The following is a 20433-nucleotide window of genomic DNA, read 5'->3' as shown; positions in this document are numbered from 1 at the left end:
AAATGTGCAGTATCTTCACTATCCGTTTGGAATATAACCTCCCTGAAGTGTGGAGCAGAATCTGTCTGTCCATCACTCTGCTCTTGTACTTAGTGCCAGTCATGGAGAGTTTTAATTGTTGCATACATTTTAAAAGAATTAATAAATGAATTAAATAAAACCCCAGTGGTCAAACCTTAAGCAAATTCCAGATCAGTGGGAGATTATTTCAGGACAGAAATACGTAATTACCATCTACTGACTTACTGACTTTGCATTTCAAAAACATTTGTTTGACCCATTTATTTGGTGAAACTTTATTGAAAAGATAGCTTTTCTTAGAAACTGTGTCTTATGCATAAATGACCAAGGCGAGAAATAACCTGAAGAAAAGTTATTGTCAGTCTCATTTGTATAGCTGTACAAATAAATGAAGACAATCCAAGTGAGATGAAACAGAAGCTATTAATTCCGAGTTTGATGTAGCAAAGGACTCAGCCACTGTAACTTGGCAATGAGAAACTTCTTAGTAGAAAAAGAGATGACATCAGGTATGTTCTTATCAGATGTTGACAAGGGGAAGCTAGATGCAGGCTAATGAGAAGTTAGGCATCTGATGTGATTGGAGTGAGGAGCATAGTTGGCTTTCTTTGATTAGCCCTGAATTGGAATCATAGGGCAAAGATGGGGAAGCTCTCAGTCACTGACCAAGTTCTGACCATTTGGGGCTATTTGTTTGCAAGGTTGTGATTTACTTCCCGACTGATTACTCTAGAGGTTGTGGGTCAGAGTTCTATTTTCATTTTACTGCCTGGCATTTGTATATTCAGTCTCTCATCGCTTATATTTTTAAGGCAGGGTTAGCTGATAATGGCATTCTAGTTTCACTTCGTATTTTTTATATTTAGTCATGCACACATTTCTTTTTTTTTTTTTTAAGAGTTGATTTTTTTTAGAAAGAGAGAGAGAGCGTGCACACAGGCATGGCATGGCAGGAGGGGCAGAGGGGCAAGGAGAAGGAGAGAATCTCAAGTAAACTCCCTGCTCAGTGAAGCCTGGTCCAAGGCTCAATTTCAGAACCATGAGATAATGACCTGAGCCAAAACCAAGTCCAGCCCTTACCTGACTGAACCACCCAGGTGCCCTGGAGTCATCAACCCATTTCAAAAACATTTATTAAGCACCTGTTGGGTGCCTGGGTGGCTCAGTTGGTTGAGCGACTGCCTTCAGCTCAGGTCATGATCCCAGAATCCTGGGATTGAGCCCCGCATCAGCCTCCCAGCTCCAGTGGGGGTCTGCTTCTCCCTCTGACCTTCTCCTCTCTCATACTCTCTCTTACTGTCTCTCTCTCTCTCTCTCTCAAATAAATAAATAAAATCTTTAAAAAAAAAAAAGCACCTATTTACTTTCAGTAACATTGCTAGAGAGAGAGGATATGGTGGTGAGCAATTCAGGCACCATAATACCATGCTTGCTTTCAGAGTCCTTACTAATCTGTGACACTGGTTCAGACCAGCTTTGAAAGCATACTAGCTATTGTATTTAAAAATTTATGTTTTGTGCAAAACTGTTGCATCAACTAAGTTGGTTTCCATTGCAGGTAATTGAAAAATTCTTGTCAATAATGAAGATAATCGATAAGCTTATGTAACTGTAACAGTCCTGAATCATTGCAGGTTTCAAGCACGTTTTGACCAGGGCTGTGCTCCTGCTTTCCTGTACTTTTTTTGTTTTGTTTTGTTTTGTTTTACTCTCCTACATCTGTCAGTTTCACATTCAAGCTGTCCTCAATCATATGGGTTAATGGTTAATAGTTTCCTACTTCACATCTGTTCTATATACCATACAGAAAAAAATGAAATTTCTTTTGTAACCAACTACACAAGAAAAGCCCATTAATTGGGTCCTAATTCTGTATTAGTTTTCTATTGCTGCTGCAACAAAATAACACACATGTTGCGGTTTAAAAGAACACACATTTAGTCTCTTACAGTTCCAGAAGTTTGAAATCAGTTTCTTGGGGCTACTGTCAAGGTATCTGCTAGACTGGCTCCTTCTGGAAGCTCAGAGAATACAATCTATCCCTTTGCCATATTCAATGTTTACTGGTGTCTTCCGGTGTTTATTGTTTGTGTTCCATGATTTATGGTCCCTTTCTCTGTCTCCAATATGTACCACTCCAAATCTCTACTTCCATTATCACATAGCCTTCTCCTTGCTTTCTGACTCCTTCTGAATCCTTCCAGTAAAAACCTATGTGATTACACTTAGGACCCAAGGGAAAAATTCAGGATCATCTCTATATCTCACATCCTTAATTTAATTACAAATACCAAAACCCTTTTGCTATATAGGGTAATGGTCACAGATTTGGGAGCTTGGGCCATGGACATCTATGGAAGGTTATGATTCAGCCTACCACAGATTTCCAACCTTGCTTTGTGCTGAGATAGGCATGGTGTAAATCAAATCACTAAGGCAAGGGGGCTGAGGTGATAGAGCAAACTGGAAGGCTGGGAGCAGAGTCAACTCACCTTAGTTGTGTGGTTGCTCACAGTGGACAGTGTGGATACATGCTGGGAAGGCAACAAACACTTGTCCATTTCTGCCATTCTCTGTAAAACTAATAACAAAAAGAACATCCCTGGGTATGCATGTGCACCTAGGGTAGACCTCCAATGTAGAAAATTAAGGGGAAGCTGGGCACAGAACAAAATAGAACAGAACGGCCTCTAGGAAATACTCTATTTTATTTTCAAGGAAGAAACGTGTGATTTATGGCTGAATAACAGAACCAAGGAATTAAAAGTAGTAATGACCCAAGAACAGCAAAGCAACTGGAGGAGATAACAGGAGATAGGTAAGTTTAGAAATATTTTCATGAATAAGTGTGTGGGAAAGGGAATAATGTAAATGTTGGAAGAGAAGAGAAAACTTAATTAGCTATATGGTGTTGATATGTCAGTATTTACTGCTCAGAGAATCTTCGGCCAATCAATGTCCTGAACTAGAAGACCAAGATAAAATACTTCATCAAAGAGATGGGTTTTTAACATTTTTACCACATTTAACTCTGGCAGTCAGTGCTTCTTAGTAACAGCTGTGATACTTGATTTTTCAAAGACAAACCATGTTTTAAAAGTCTAAAATCTTCAAAGATATTATGAGAATTTCACTTTGATGTAAATTATAGTTTTGCCTCTCCCCACCTCTTAGAAAATGAAAGGGGCATGAAGGAAGAGTTTTGAAAGGCAACGAGAAATCAGTAAAACTGTGTGAATAGGAATAACACATTTTTAACTGCTGTGAAAACATATATGGAGAGGTTTACTTAAAAGAATGCTATAAATTCTTAATTTAAAGTAATTATTTCAAGCTAATTCAAAATAAGCTTTTTTACTTGTAGAAAAAAAACAATTATATTTTTTTCAGAAAATTTAATGTCAAAATAAAGTTGCTTTAATTTTCATTTAGACTCAGTACAAAGTGTTATCCTATAAACTAATGTACCCAATTCTCAAAAAACTACTAATTTTTCAAATTCATAAAGTAATTGTTTCCTCTTAAAAGTCCTTCATTGGTAGAAGGTTTTACCTTTATAAAAAGTTATTTTCTCAATCAAATTATAGTAAATTCCAGAGACCATCCCCTATGGAATCATTATTTTTTGTTTGGCATTTTAAGATGTCACTGTAGGGGCACCAGGGTGGCTCAGTGGTTTAAGCCTCTGCCTTCGACTTGGGTCGTGGTTTCAGGGTCCTGGGATCAAGCCCCACATTGGGCTCTCTGCTTAGTGGGGAGCCTGCTTCCCCCTCTCTCTCTGCCTGCCTCTCTAGCTACTTGTGATCTCTCTTTCTCTCTCTGTCAAATAAATAAATAAAATCTTTAAAAAAATTAGAAATTTAAAAAAAAAAAATACAATGTCACTGTCATGTCTGAAACCAAACTCTGTACATCAGGAAGATGAGTTCATTGCAAGAGTTCTTACCTGCAAACCAGGAAACTCAAGGTTAATGGAGCAATGATTTCCAGGTTGCTCACAGACTGAAGTTTTTTTCTTTTTTTCTTTCTTTTCTTTTTTTTCAGCTGATTGGTTGCCTTGTGGCCTTCTTCCTTATTTGGATTAGGGTTGCTGAGTCAGGGGAACTGGGGAGCCCAAAGATGGTATAAACAAATGTGGCAGTTGGGGACTGGTTGACATCCTCTGCTGATTTCTGAGAACTATAAATTCCTGCAACTTCAGTAAGGTTGAGTTTCATTTTTCTTTAATGTACCTGCTTTGGCCAACTCCATTTTGTCCTTGACATAAGTGATCCTATTTTCATTCTGGTTCTACAGTCAAAAAGGATGAGAAGCATTTGTACAGGTCATTGTTTCTTAAAAAGGAGGTATTTAGAAACTAAGTCCCATGATGTATTCCAATAAAGTAGATTTCTATGAAATTTCAAGTGTACCATAATACTGTGATGTGTAACAAGAAATAAGTATATGGTCTCTGGCACAGAAACCCTAAAACTCTTGAAATTTTCTGTGATGAGAGCAATGTTGTGTTAACGAGGTCATTTTTGGAAACACTTTTTAAAGATGAGGGCCCTGTTGCTTGTGGAGCCAAGGCTTCCTCCAGATTTCTATAGAGGGAAAAAGGGCAAGAGATAGAGTTCAGCCACCAATGGCCCAAGATTTCATCCATCATACCTATATAATGGAACTTACATAAAAACCCAAAAAGGTGGGGTTTGGAAATTCTCCTGATTGACCTACAGGTGGATATTTGAGGAGGACTCAAGAGGGCATGGAAGCCTCACACCCTTTCCCCATACCTTGCCCTATGTCTCTCTTCCATCTGGCTGGCCCTGAATTATATAATTGGTCACCAATAAGGTCGGCAGCATAGGGAAAGAGCAAACCAGAAAACCAGGGAGGATAGTATACAAGAACGGTTTCATTTTGTGGATTGATATCATCAAGTTCTTGAGGAGCCTTCACTGAAACAGGTTGAGTATAACTAATGTAGGAGCTATATCTTTGGTTTTGAATGCTCCAGAATGAAAGAGCATGTTTGGGTTGACAACAGGGCCCACATCTCACTATGGAACAATCAAAGATGGCTATATGCCAGCCTCACGAACTGGATAAGAGCCATTGTATGGTCTGTTTACCTTGAGAAGGGAGGCTGTCCATCTCCCCTGTAAATGCCATGCGGCATTCCCCAGATGTGGTAGCTGTTACGCTTCATATGCAGGCTACATGGGACTGGCTTTATAATGATAGGGATACTTACCCAATGAATATGCCAGTTACCTAGTCATAATAAATGCTGTGATTAAAGGGGCCTTTCTTATGTGGGCACCCCATATAGCCAAGAGACAGAATTTTCTCTCAGCTTCTCCTCCTGAGTATTATAGATACAATTAAATAAATTAGGTTTATTAACAAGAGAATGAGAAGAGACCTAGGTAAGAGTCAAAGGGCTCTTCCCAATTAGATAGAAATCTGTAAAAGATAATTTTAAGAAATAAGGTGGGTAAAGCAAATGTTGGCAGGAGCGAAACAAAGAAGAAACAGGAGGGGAGGAGTTACAGGTCTCATCCCAGCCGGGAGGAAATCTGTAGATGGTTATTAAGAAATGGGATGAGTAGGGGCACCTGGGTGGCTCAGTTGGTTGGATGACTGGCTTCAGCTCAGGGTCATGATCCTGGAGTCCTGGGATCTAGTCCCACATCAGGCTCCCAGCTCCATGGGGAGTCTGCATCTCCCTCTGACCTTCTCCTCGCTCATGCTCTCTCTCACTGTCTCTTTCTCAAATAAATAAATAAAATCTTAAAAAAAAAAAAAAAAGAAACAAATGGGATGAGTAAAATGGACATTGGAGTAAAACAAAGGTTACAATACAACACTGTCAAGGCTTTAGGGTGCCAAAGAGATCGCTTGTTGATCCTCCAACACAAAATAGCCCTAAAAACATCTATTCTCTTTACCCCAACTTGGAAAAATTTAAAAAGTTGTAATGTAGCTATTACTATGCAAAATTTGACCAGAGCACCTGGGTGGCTCAGTCAGTTAAGCGTCTGCTTTGGGCTCAGGTCATGATCCCAGGGTCCTGAGATGGAGCCCTGAGTTGTCAGGGTTCCCTGCTCAACAGGGAGCCTACTTCTCTCTCTTCCTCTGCTGTTCCCCTCCCCATTCTTTTGCTCTCTCATTCTTACTCTCAAATCAATATATAGATAAATCTTTTAAAAAAGAAAGAGAGAGAGAGAGAAAAGAAAAGAAAATTGACCAGCAATCACTTAGGACAATGATTAGGCTAATAAAGATAAAAAATTGACAAAAGGGTCTCTCTGCTTTACTCTTTGTTGGGGACCCAAAGCCTATTGCACAGGAGTAGGTAAATTGGGCAGGGGTAGAGAAGAGAAGTTACCAGGATTCCTGGTTTTGTTCCATGAAATGTACCAACCCATTGGCAAAACCCTGATTTAGGCTACAACTGGATTGAGAGAATATAAAAATGTAATGGTTGATAAGATTGTGAAAATTGGAATGTTTGAATAAGCTTTATGTAAACAAGTTGTGTTGTCTTTACCTGAATGTTTTTTGAGAATGAATAATATGTCTTGCTGGGGAATACCTCCCCTGTCCAGTATTGTAAAACAAAAATCTGTGGATGAAGACTTAATAGAAGCTACAGTTAGAAAACAGAAGAGTTGATGTAAGAGTAAGAGTTGATGGAATTAAGATAGAAATATGTAGAAGTGGTGTGTTTGTACAGGTTTTATTGGAAAGGGTTTTATGTGAAGTCTCTTTTACCTGATACATTGTAGAAATAGACATTGTATCTCACTGGGGAATGCTTTCCCTACCTAGTGCTGTAAAATAGAAAGCCTGTAAGTCTGCCCTTCAGGCAATGTTAATTGGACATATAAATGGGATCCAGTATGACTGCCTGAACCCACACAGTGTGGAAGACAAGCTGGAGTGCTGGTAGGTACAAATTCTCTGTGTGGTAGCCCTAAGTGGGACACAGATTGGGGCTTATGAGCATCGCCTAGAAACTCTACTGGGGTTTTGGACTACAAGAATTTCCATTTGAGGGGCATTTACTACATTGTGATTGGATGTTATTCACTAAAGTTACCTCTAGGAAGCAGACAAAGTGATCTTAAAATCTGAAGTAGCTATAAATGTCTGGGTGGTGCCCTAGACAAACACTTTAATGCAGTTGTCAGTGCCCCCAAAATTCCACAATAAAATTTAAATGGTTTGTACAGGATCATGGCATCTGGGCAATGCAAGGAAGAGGTACGTACAAGCAGGGAGTCTCTTTTCCTCTCAGACTGACTCTGGAAGTGCATGAGAGGCTCTTGGATTCTATTAACATAGTGTCCTATAAAGAGCTCTCAGCGGACCCACAAAGAAATGGCAATTCCAAGGTGAATGGACTATACTCTTATGGAAGGCTACCACTCTGAGGGAAGAAGGTAAAAACAAGTCAGCTCAGTGGTCTGAATTGCATGCTGCTTTCCTAACAGCGATGGAAGAATTGAACAGTTGTAGAATCTCCAAGGTATGGGTTTTTACTGACTCCCAGGCAGTGCTTGTGGCCTGGTCGTATGATTTCAGGAGGGCAATGGAAGCCTGGCCTATTAAAAGATGTCCTTATGGGGCACACACAGCCTTATGAAAATCATTGGGAATTTGAGTAGTGTATTAAAGTGGACATGGTGATGCCCTTAGAGGAATCTTCTTTCCATTTCAGAAGATGATTGGAATTAAGCAAATATCCCTGAGTGCCCACTTAAGGTGGCCACCAGGGTCCATGAAATGAGTGAACTCAGTGATACAGTGGCAGTGCAGAGATGGGCTTGATCTAAACATAGCCCTCTTGTACCCTCTGAGGCAAAAAGAAAAAAAAGTCCAATAAAAACTGTTTTGTCTGCCAAGAGAGGGAGATGCAGATGGCTATGTGGTAGATCCCCTGGTGGAAAAAGACCTTGATCGTAGCTGGCAAGTGAGACTGATGCCGGTAGCACTGTGAACTACAGATGGGTCCCGATAGGAATAGACACTGACTGTGCATTGGGCTACACCTACTCAGTGTGGGTGCAAATGCTGAGTATTATGAAAGAACCAGAACAAAAGATATTGCACCAGTTTGGACAGTGGACCATCATATCTGCAGACCAGGGAACACATTTTATAACCCATACTGGCCAACAATGGACGGAGAGAGAGCGTCCTCACAGTAAGAGTTTTAGCAGAGAATCGGTATGGCCAATTAAAAGAAGGTTGGCTAGGGTTGCCTGGCTCAGTGGGTTAAGCCACTGCCTTCAGCTCAAGATCTCAGGGTCCTGGGATGGAGTCCTGAATCAGGCTGTCTGCTCAGCAGGGAGCCTCCTTCCCCCACAGTCCCCTCCTCCCATGCCCTGTCTCTGCCTGCCTCTCTGCCTACTTGTGAGTTCTCTCTCTATCAAATAAATAAAATGTTAAAAAACAAAACAAAACAAAAAAAAACAACAGTAAGATTGGCTAGAACAGGGAGATAAAACCATTAAGGGCAGTCTTACGTACCTTCACGTGCGTGTGCTCACATTCAGTGTGAACATTAAGTGGGGCCAAAGGATTGTCCCCACTAGATAGATTTCTCTGTTTTTCTGGTGGGTCTTAGGAAGAGAGGGTAAGCAAGGAAACTGGTGTTCTTTCTTTCCCGTGTCACCACATCTTCCCCCTGCCACCCACTAGATGGAGTGGAGAAGAGCTGGATAACTACAGTTTTCACTCTTCTTTTTAGTGTTTCACTGTCTGTGCTCCATGGTTGCTTTCCTCTTCATTAGCTTGTTGGGCAATAAACCTACTTCAGTAGATTAGGGGAAGAACGTGGATCACAGACGTAATATTCTTTTCTCCAAATTTAGTATAGCATTTAGGTAACTACCTTCTGAGCTGGAAGGAGAGAATAAAAATTAATAATTGTTGTCTTCTACTACACTTCCTCTAGAATCTGTGTCACATAAAAGCCAAAGCCAGCACATTTAAAATAAGAGAGGCAGATACTATGGGTATTTTTGCTACTCTAATTTAGTTTCTAAACCAAAAGCAAATAACACTTTCTTAGGACATCTAAGCATTAGTGTTCTGTGAGAGTATCATTACTGGGGGGGAAAAAAAAAGCCATATAAAGAAAATGAAATAAAGCAACTCAATTAGGTTTTGGAATGGCTTTTAAACTCTATAGCAAGCATAGATCAGACCCATAAAAAGTGGGGAACACATAAATAAAAATGCATACAGAAAATAGGAAGACTTGAGTTCTCAGCAGCTTAGCCAATATATTTTGCTCCAAATGAACTTCTGCTTTGTGCATAGTAGGCAAAGGATCTCTTTAAAATATTATGGAGGTGTTTCACTTTTTTAAAAAATTAAGTGAATGTTGACCTAAGGATTTTTATTCTGGTTTTCCAGATGAATAGCTTCTTAACTCTTGCACTATATAACTGTAAAATAATGGTCTTCAGTGTTTTATAAAGCTGCTTTCAGATTTTTATTGTATATTCTATATATTCATTGAAACTTCATCATTGCTAGGTATAATTTTAGCTATTTAGATAAATATTTACCCCAAAAAAGAAAAAAAATTCTAAATACTAGAAAATTAGAATATGGGACCAAGGGTATGTTTAACTATTCATGATAAAAATCCCTGAAGAAAGTATGATCAATTCCTACTTATATGAAAAAAGATAATAAATTTATACATCTAAAACCAGGATTTCTTTTTATATTAGAAGATTGGAGAATTCTGAGAAACTTCTCGGAGAATAAAATTTACAAGTCCCAAAGGCAAAGTCCAGAAATATTTCTTGAAGGTAAATCTCCAGCTAAGAAATCTTAACATTGGTAAATTGTTTCTAGACAGAGAAGATGGAATTGCATACCTGATCATTGAAGTAATCTGTTCAGATTCCTAACTTTCCACATCTTCATATTCATATCAAAAAGAGGAACTGGTCTAAAATCAATGTATTAATTGCGACATCACACATAAATCTGAATATATTAGCACATACATAAGTGTGTGTATATACATACACACACATATAATCACAGCTATCCAGCTCATTCAGGCTTTATATTTTATGCTTGATTGCTTTTTAAAATTATTTTTAAATTATTCTTATTAACATATATTATTTACCCCAGGGGTACAGGTCTGTGAATTATTAGGCTTACACACTTCACAGCACTCACCATAGCACATGCCCTCCCCAATGTCCATAACCCAACCATCCTCCTATCCCTACCCTCCCCCTCCCAGCAATCTCTCTGGTATAAGGAATTTGAGAGGCAGGGCGGAGGGTCATGGGAGGTAGGGAAGGAAAAAATGAAACAAGATGGGTTTGAGAGGGAGACAAACTGTAAGAGATGCTTGATTGTTTTTTTAACTGATCTCTGTTGCATGATTTCTATATGCTATGGATTGAATCGTGTCTCCCCAAAAGATATGTGGAAGTCTTCATCCCTAATACCTGCGCATGTGACTTTATTTGGAGAAGTGATCTTTGTAGATGTAATTAAGATGCAAATTAAGATGAGGTCATATTGGAGTGTGTGTGCCTTTAATCTAATATGACCACTAACCTCATAGGAGAGAAGAGACATGCAGGGAGATTGCCATGTGGAGATCGAAGCAGGCATTACAGTAATGAGTCTATAAGCCAAAGAATGACAAGGGTTTCCAGCTGTCACCAGAAGCTAGAGAAAAGGCAGGGAACAGATTCTGCATCAGACTCCTCAGGAAAAAACAACCTTGCTGATCTCTTGATTTCAGACTTCTGTCTTCTAGAACTGTCAGACAATAAATTTCTGCTGTTTTAAACCACCAATTTTGTGGCACTTATTACAGCAGCCCCAGAAATAGTATGTGGCCCAAGACATGTGGAAATTCTAGAGAAATCCATGGCTATTGTTAATTCTAAAACAATTTAAAGGATGAGATTTATATATTATTTGATTCAGAGTTTAGGTATTACATTTTTAATATAATCTCAAAATGATTAAGGATTTTTCCTTTTTAACCAGTGGGAGGAATGTATTTTAAAATTTTTTTCCTCAAAAATAAAAACAAAACAAAACAAAAAAAACTTTTTTCCTCATGATGAGAATGTGAAGTAAATGATCCTAATAACCTTTAGAGCCAGTAGGAGCTGTAATTCATAAGGGATTGACCAGAGATTTTTGAGGTCAGTAAAGTATGAGTCTGAGTCCCATGCTTCTCTTTTCCTTAACTCTGCTCACTTAGGCAATTTTTTTTTTTTTTTTTGAGTTTCTAGTCCCTCATCTGACTCCTCACATTGTTGACAAGATAAGTTTTATCAGGTTAGTAAGATTCCTATAAAAGTGTCACGATGTTATGATTTTTCTCTCTCTCTCTCTCTCTCTTTTTTTTTTTTTTTTTTGGTGAAGAAAGGAAAGTAAGCAACTTTATCCTTAAGATGGTGGGGAAAAATCACAATTTACATTATTGATTGGTATAATCACTCAGGGAAGAAATGATTCTTTATGCTCAGCAACACATTGTCTAACAACATAGATTCTTGCTCACACAGGAGATAGCCTTTAAATATTAGTGACCTCTCTGGTCCTTAGAGCTAATGTTTCATAAGCCTGTGCCCTTCTAAAGGAATGCCAATTATAGTAGAAATCACATTGTGTGGCGTTACTGCTTTACCTCACCTCACAGCCTTTACAGGGACACTAAGGTGGAAAGAGATCACTAAAACTCAATTCCCCTATCTTTGTAGCAATATTTCTAACCTTTGTCACAGAAATGGTTTGATTTTTTAATGCTCGTGTCTGCAATATTAAAACAGTTGAAAGTTTCCAGAACCGTTAAGTCTAACCAACCCTTCTTCACATCCTCCATAGCAAATCATATTACTTGAGTATCAAGGAACCACAGTGGGGAAAAAAAGAACAAAGATTGTTTTTACTTTTATAGCCTTTGCTTTCACAATTCAATGGTAAATCAACAGTGAACATTTGGTTTGCCTGAGGCAAACATGAAATCAGCCTGCCTGTTTGGAGCTTATATTGTCTTTTGTTCTTATCTGATAACTCTTCAAAATAAGCACAAACTCTCCCGGTCTTGAAGACCCTCAGCACCAGTGTTAGTCCCCACTGAATTTATTCATTTCATCAAAATGATATGAAATTCGGCTGTCCAGTTTTGTATTCGTGAGGAATATAGGTAATATAGTTCAAAATAAAGCCACAAAGAAGAATTCATTTCAGCACAGAAATAATTTCCCCTATAGTTAATTCTGTTTTTATTCAGACAGAGAGACTTGCCTCCACAAGGCCATTTCTCTCCCTAGGAAGAAGAAATGTTTGGGAAGAAAACCATCTGACTCACAGATATATTTAAGCACACTAGCAAGAAAACTCTTTTTCAGGGTGATTTTCTTGCCAACAAACTCTTCGTGTCCTCCCAGTCAGACAGACCTATGTTCAATGCCAGGTTCAAGCCTTACCAGTGACAAAGGAATCCGAATCCGTCAGGAAGGTGGAAGGCATCAGTGCTGATTTGAAAACACAGTAAGACAGTGGAAACAAGGGAAAGAGAACAGGGCATGGAGAAATTCAAATTGATAGGCCCAATTTAGCAGATAGCTACATCATGAAGCACTACTTTGTTAAAGAGATGTATAAGTCTTAGCTTAAAGCTATTTCCTAGTCTACTTCCTTCATTTTTCCTATACGTAAGACGTTTCTGAAGATTATTCATTTCTTGAGACATTGAATCTAATGTGGGCAAAAAAGGATTTGTAAGGGATTAAAAACATACAAATGAAATTCAAAGTAGTCCCAAAGCAGCTAATGAAATGGCTTTGTCACTTTTAAATCAGGGCAAATAAATTTAAATGGTTGAAAAACAGAATATGAGTCAAGTTGTGAGGAGCCCAACCAGCCGCATGGAAAGGCTCATGCGCCACAAAACTGTTGCCAGGGCTCTAGCTCACCAACACCAACCTTTTAACCATGTTTATTGAGCCATCTTTGGAAGCGGATCTTCCAGCCCCAGTCCAGACATTCTAGCTGATGCCACATAGAACAGAGACAAAATTCCTCATAAAGCTCTGATCAAATTCCAGATATGTAAGCAAAAGGAATGGTTCTTCTCATGACAAACCAATAATTTGTGGAGTGGGTTGTTACACAATAACAATTAAAAAACAGTTTGTTAGGAGGTAGCCTAACTGGCTCTACTAGTCCTGTCATTAACTCCACCACCTCTCTTACCTGTTTATAAAGAAAAAGACTGGGGAAAACATAAAATAGAGAGAGCGCTCAGCGTTGTAAATAAGTGACCCCAGTTCTCTGGATGTCAAGTAAAAGTGGGGGAAAGGTAGGAGGATAGACTTCCTTCCCTTTTCTGTTTCACTACTCAGCTCCTCTCCAGGTATTTACTGGAATTTGCTCTTAAATTACTTCCATGTAAATTAGTTGTCTTGAGAGAACCCTATCAAAGAGAACCTCAGTGATGCAGATCACACTGGTTGCTTAGATATGTCTTAGTTATCAGTCCTTCTGCTTGTAAAGTAATGGATGTAGTGTCTTCTGAACTCTTTGGTGTCATCATATGTAACTAGTTTATTAAACAAGACAAATACACTGGGTGAGTTTGGACTTTGTTTCCTTTTTTATTTCTTCACTTAAAAAAAAAAATATATATATATATATTTATCTCCCCACTGAATAATATAGACTCTTGAGTCTCTAATGATTAGTAAATTCCTTAGTGTTAAGATTATATGATTCCTTCTATACACTTTCCATTATTGATTTCCTTATAGCCTTGTAATTAAACTTCCAATTAATATTCAGTTCAAGTCTTACATCTTTCCTAGATGGTTGTTTCAGTCCCAGGAATTTGGAGTGAGAAGGAGGCAGGACTTAGTCTTTCATTCTGTCTTTTCTCTACAATGGAGATGAGTGTGTTGGAGCTATGCCTTTTCTGGTATTCTCTTCTCTCTCCTTCTGGGTCTTCCTCCTCTGATGTTGTGGGCTAGGAAGGAAAAAAGGCCATGACAGGAATCTTCTTAAAAACTAACCACATATCAATGGTAGAACAGCTCAGGTAGAGGTCTTACTTGGCCTGGTCCTCTTAGTTGCTCATGACTATCTCTGAAACGGTATTCTGAAGAGACAGGGATCAATGTTTAGCCTCCTTTTCCACTTAAATTTTTAGAATACTACATTTTTTTTTTCCTGAAGAATCTGAAAGCTGTGGGAACATGGGAGAACATTTTTCTCATTCTCCTTTTCCTGGAAACACCATTCTATGAGTCCCTATTCATTGTGTTTGCAAACTTCTCTACTAAGCCTTCTGCTTTCAGAAATATTCAAAGATGTGGGCACAAATTTCTATATCTACATATGCTGCCAAACTCTAGTAAATAATGGCAAAATTATAGTTAGTTTTTCCTTCTCATATCCTATTTACAATATTATAAGACCATATTTTTTTTATCTTAGAAAATGTGCAAATAAAAAATGGGAAATGAAAAAAAAAAAAAAAGAGAAATGTACTTCTTCTATGCTGAGTCAATTTTACTCTGCCCTTTTATAGTTCTTCAAAATTTTGGCAGGTCTACTTTCTTGAAACAAACAAACAAACAAAACACAAAAAATAAGACTGTTACTGAGATGCCCCCAATATTTACTGCTTCATTGGTCCAATGGCAACAATATCTGTCATGCCATTTCTAGATTTCCCCTCACCCACATCCACAACCAACAGTTTTATTGTTCTCAGTTATTTGCATGGTGGGATTTGATCCCCCAAATGACCCTTTCCATGTCAGACCATAACTGTTATAAAATGCTCATTTACTTCTGACACTAGGCATGGGAACACCAATCACATGGGTTTCAGACATTGTTTTCTCTATGTTTTATATAGTATAATGATCAGTTCCTCCTGCTGGTGTAGTGACTTTTGCCATTTGGTCTTCTGGGATAAGGATTTCAAAGTGATTAGGTAGTAACCACAGTTTTAGTTTACTGTGTCCCCTGGGAGAAAAGTGCCTTTAGGGACCAGGGAATTTAGTCAAGCAGAATCTGTATTTATGGAGAAAACGAAGCAGAAATTCTACATGTGATTCATTGGTGATGATGATAAAAGGTTCCTTCTACTTCTAACCCTTAGATCTCAAACCCATATATTCCAAATAATAGAATAAGTCAGCATATCCTGGCTATTGGGCCCTTGTATGTTTTTTTTTTTTTTTCATCTTGAAGAATACTATAAGGATGCCATTGATGGGGCATTAACTATGTCCATCAGGGTAGCTCTTTTCCTGATGATACAGAATAGGATGCTAAGATCTACTTTATATACTGTGAGATGGATTTAGAGCACTTAACATCTAAAATTTGAAATCCCCACTCCAACTAGGGGTCCTTAGTATGAATGACAGCTCAAAGTATATTCACCAATCCTTGAAATAATTGAGTATTCCTCTTTCTTCACTATACAGTTACTCTGGTGAATGACTATAGGTCATTTGAGATATATAGGAATAATTACTAGTATGTATTCATGCTGTAGCATTAAATACTTATTTCTCAAAGAGCCCTGGCCTCAGCTTCTGTCAGAGAAACTTCTGTTTGAGGAATGTTGCAGATCTGGAAATTAGATTCAGGTTTATAATTTGCATTGTAACAGTTACCATCAGCCTTCTGGTTCCTCTTTTTTTTTTTTTTTTTTTTCTTTTTTTTAGGTTTTCTTTATTTAAGTAATCTCTACACCACACATAGGACTCGAACTCCCAATGCCCCAAGATCAGAAGTCACATGCTCTTCTGACTGAGCCAGCCAGGCACCATCTATAAATTTATAAATAAATTTCTTCATTACAAAAGTTAAGAAATCACTGGCTGCTCATGGGCCTTTACCTTAAGAACACCATAGTCTGTCAGCCCTCCACAGATTCCTGGGAGTCACAAGTGTCATTTCAGCCTTTCTACCATACCACAATTTCAGCTACTTGTCTCTGATGGTTAAGTGCTGAAACTTGACCTTCATTCTTTTGGAATTCTGTCCTCACTGACATTATATTATCCAGTTGAATAGCAGCCTTTCTACCATTAATCCCTAGCCTGCAAAGAATAGCCACCACTGGCTTCTCAACAATACTGGTGCTGCCTCATTGCTTTAGGGAAGTTATCCTTAGAGATAATCCTTGGAAAGCAGAGCCAGCTTTTGGATTCTTTAATTTTATATAATCAATTTACTCTAGCTTGCTATGCTCTCAGCCTTCTGACCAAAAGGCAATTCTGGCATTTCTACCTAATTTCCGTTAATTACTTAGCTTTTTTTTTTTTATTTTTTTTTATTTTTAAAGAACTCATCCATCAACATATTAAGGCTAGCTCTACATATCTTTGACAGATATAAATTATGAAATCATAGGAACCCTATTATTAATAAACTCAACTTTATTCATCCTTATGTTCAGCCCTCATTGATCTAGCACCATCCCAGTCATGATCTCTGGGTTTTAATAGCTAGGTTCTCCTACTTTTTTGATGAATAATCCCTTATCTCCTACAGCAGAAACAGTACTTCCTGCATTAATCCATAGCAAAACTTGGTCAGATGTATTAATCTAGAAACAATGAGATAAAATGGAGGAAGGTATTGTCATAACAGAAATCTATTTCGTGTGAGATCTTTGCATGGTTTTTAGGCAGGGTGTGAGAGCTCCCCCAAAAGTTATCCTTGAAACAAAGATTTAGGTGCAAGTTGTTTCCTTGAGACACTGCATGTGGGAAAAACAAATGAGATGGTATACCAGTTGACCAGTGTTCTTCCAAAATTCATGTCTACCTGGAACATGACCTTTGGAATTGGAGCCTTGCATATGTAATTAAGTGAGGTCATACTAGGTTAAGGCAGGGCCCCATATACAATAACTGGTGTCTTGTAAGGGAAAGGAAAGGGTGATTTGGAGGTAGAGACACAGAGAAGAGACAGTGAAGAAAGTCAGGTGATGATGGAAGCAAAGGTTCAAGTGATACAACTGTAAGACAAAGAACACTAGGGATTTTTGGCAACCACCAAGAATGAGGAAGAAGCAAAGAAAAATTCTTCCTCACAGCCTTCAGAGAAAGCATGGTTTTGTTTATGCATTGATTTTGGTTTTCCAGCCTAAGAAAATAAATTTCTGTTGTTTTAAGTCACTTAGTTTATTTGTTTTTTTTATAGCAGCTCTAGGAAATAATACAGGCTGGGAGAGGAAGGAAGTCAAGAGAGGTTATGTTATCAAATTCCAAGCTGCTGTAACTTATTCCCACCTGGGAATTCTGAGCATCCATATAGAATACATTCCTCAGTTATTCCTTTTGAAAATGCTGGAATTGGGGTAATTCTCTAAGAATTCCCATCGGTTAAATGCTATTTTCCAGAGAGTTCTGTTCCCCAACACTTCTGATGCATTAAGCACTCAGGCTCTGGTCAGTCCTTAAGCACAAGGACACAAAGACCAGCAGTTGGAACTAGAGCTTCTGTGCTTGGAAATGTTAAGGACCTATGGGAAATAGATCACTGACAATGTCTGCTAGAGATATTCAAATAAGTACATGTTGTTCATTCACATTCAAATTATATGGACCATCCACCTATAGATCTTTCTCCAAATTTCCTAGAACTCCTGGGCTCAGCTGGTCTGTACTGAGTAATCTGCTATTAGGCCAGCCCTTTGGCTACAGTTCTTTTTGTTATGATTCCTGTAGAAAACTAGGGTTCCACAATTCAGAAGAGCCTTGCTCACCACTGTGCTGATTTTCTTACAGGCCTCCGTGGTCTTTCAATAAAACATAAACCCAGACCTCCTGGGTTACTTCCAGACAGTCTTCTCCAGACAGATGGTGGCTGTTTACTTTATACTTCCGTGAATTACCATATTGGCAAAGTGTTTTCTCGATGCCAGTGATTGTCTCAGTGACATGTTCCAGAGCAGCCACATGTTGTACCAGAGCCACCCCTTTCTAACTTCCCTTTGGCCCTGGCACTAAACCTGGATTACCTGCCCAGGCTTCCTGTTTCCTCATGATCATTTCCATGATGGAGTCCCAAAATCTCTCAGTTGGGATAAGCCTTTTTCATCCCGCTTAATAACATTAAAAAGAGGAAGGATGTCTATTCCTTTACTCTTAGGAGATCCCTTGGCTTTGCACAAATTTGTCTATCCCTCCACAGTGACCTTCTACAGTTTCTTACCAAGGGGCTATTGGGAGGAATGATATTAATGACATAAATTTGGTTCTTATATAAGCTCGAAATGTACTCATGATTCTTAAAAGCCAACTTGCTAATGAATGCTATTAGTCACAAGAGGAATAAGAAGGCATGAGGAAATGAGTACGTTGCTTTCTTATTCACCAAAGCTATTAGAAAAACCAAGTGACATTTTTCCTATCAATAAAATATCAATTTTACAGGAAGTGGAATATTTTAAAAAATAATTATTTGTCCAGATGTTTCATATAAATGATTAATTTGCTAAAATATTTCTTTATACCAACATTGTGCTGAGTGCTGGGTGGCTAAAGACAAACAAATATAGCTCCTGTCATTAAAGAGCTTACAGTATGGAAGGGAAGACAGAAATACAGTTAGACAGCCAAGTAATAATAAAAGGTATAGCAAGTGCCATTAAGAAAGAAAGAAATTACAGTGGTTAAGACTAGAGAGTTAGAGAATCCAAACTACCTCTGGAGGAAGAGTTCAGGGAGGAACTGTCAGAAGTTAAATTTATTCAAAGCCCTAATGGAATCTTCGGATAAAACAGCAGGAAAGAGAGAGTTCCGGGAAGAAGGAAAATGCTGTACAAAGACTGTTACATGGCGGCGAGCTTGGGATAATATTGACTCTGAAAGCAGCCCATGTGTCTCAAGCATTGTGCTAGAGATCAGGGTAGAGTGCTCTACAGGGTCCAGAAGATGCAGGGCCTTACAGGTAATAGTGAGAAATGTCAGTTTTTACCAAGTATATTAAGTTTTAAGCAAATTGATAACATGACATAATTTATGGAGGATTTAGGATTTATTTAGGAAAAACTCTCTGCTTTGGGCATAATCCCCTAAAGAAAGTATATAAGAAAGCAGAGGGCAGAGTTTGGAGTCCATGGCAGTTATCTAAGTGAGAAGCCAAACTTTTTAAATTAGGAAGTATCATTGTTCCTGCTCATTTCTCTTCTGAATTCAACTTGATTTTTGCCTCAGTATACACAGCTTGATGTATTATGGCTGTGCAAGGCCAATGCAGTGATAGTAAGCCACATTTCACACTGATTAAGAAAGATGAGTAATTTTCTTCACTTCTGAATTCTGTACTAGAAGTTTGCTCCAACATTGCAGGAAATGTGATTCAATGATTATTAGAACTGCAATTAGAACCACTGGATTGGTGCTAAATGAACCTATACTTCAATTCTTAATCTAAAACCTTAGGTATTTTGTAAGATACAGGGAATGTATATAATACATGGCAATTTCTTTTTACAGGGCTCAGATTGATGTGAATAAATATAAATTAAATGTTAAAGGCTGTCATCAGAAGGGAAATTTTCCACTGAAACAAATACATCAAAGAACAAGAAGGCACTTAAATTTCTTGGCTTTTATTCTTTTTGTTTAGCCATGACTGACTGTAATTTTATTGTACCCTGGTCACTTTAAAAAATTTTTATTTTCAAAGTCATAAATTCATTTGATGAATAACTCTGTGATGACTTCATTTTGAGTTCATGGTAAACAGTTCAATATACAATGAATATCTTAACTATTGATGTGCAAGTTTTGCCACTGGAAATATTCATTCAAAGGGAAATTAGCATAAGGTTTTATAAATTTCACTTAATGAATCATATACTGATTTAACAAAGCTCTTTAGCAACAACTGGCTTTCCTCTTTCAAAGCTACAGAACACATTAGTTAAAACAACTTCAGTACCACATCATCTTGATCATAATTTGATAATGTCATACTTAAAGCTTTATTGTCTATACATAGATATAATTTAAAGGATATATATCAGTGTATATAATTTGAATATGTAGTAGATAAAATGTGAAGGTTTATTTGGCTGTAAATGCACCTAACAATACACTTTTCTAGAATTCTCATCTTACATTCTCTCTTCTTTTCTGATAAAAATATGGAAGAATTTATTCATTTGTAAAGGATACCCTATTAGACTTTACTCCCAGAAACGAGAACTCAAAGATTTGAAAGTATTAAAACATTGGTCCAAGATATATTCATATGGGAGATGAGAGAAAGTTGTGGGGGGACATAGATATCCTTAGGTAATACACACAAAGTTTGTCCAACTGAAGCGTTAGAAGGAAGAGCAGTAAATTACAGGGAAATGTTGGATCCAGTAACAGAATGATA

This window comes from Mustela lutreola, chromosome 13, assembly GCF_030435805.1.
Source record: "Mustela lutreola isolate mMusLut2 chromosome 13, mMusLut2.pri, whole genome shotgun sequence".
Taxonomy (NCBI): Eukaryota; Metazoa; Chordata; class Mammalia; order Carnivora; family Mustelidae; genus Mustela; species Mustela lutreola.
This window is presented reverse-complemented; position numbering follows the sequence as displayed.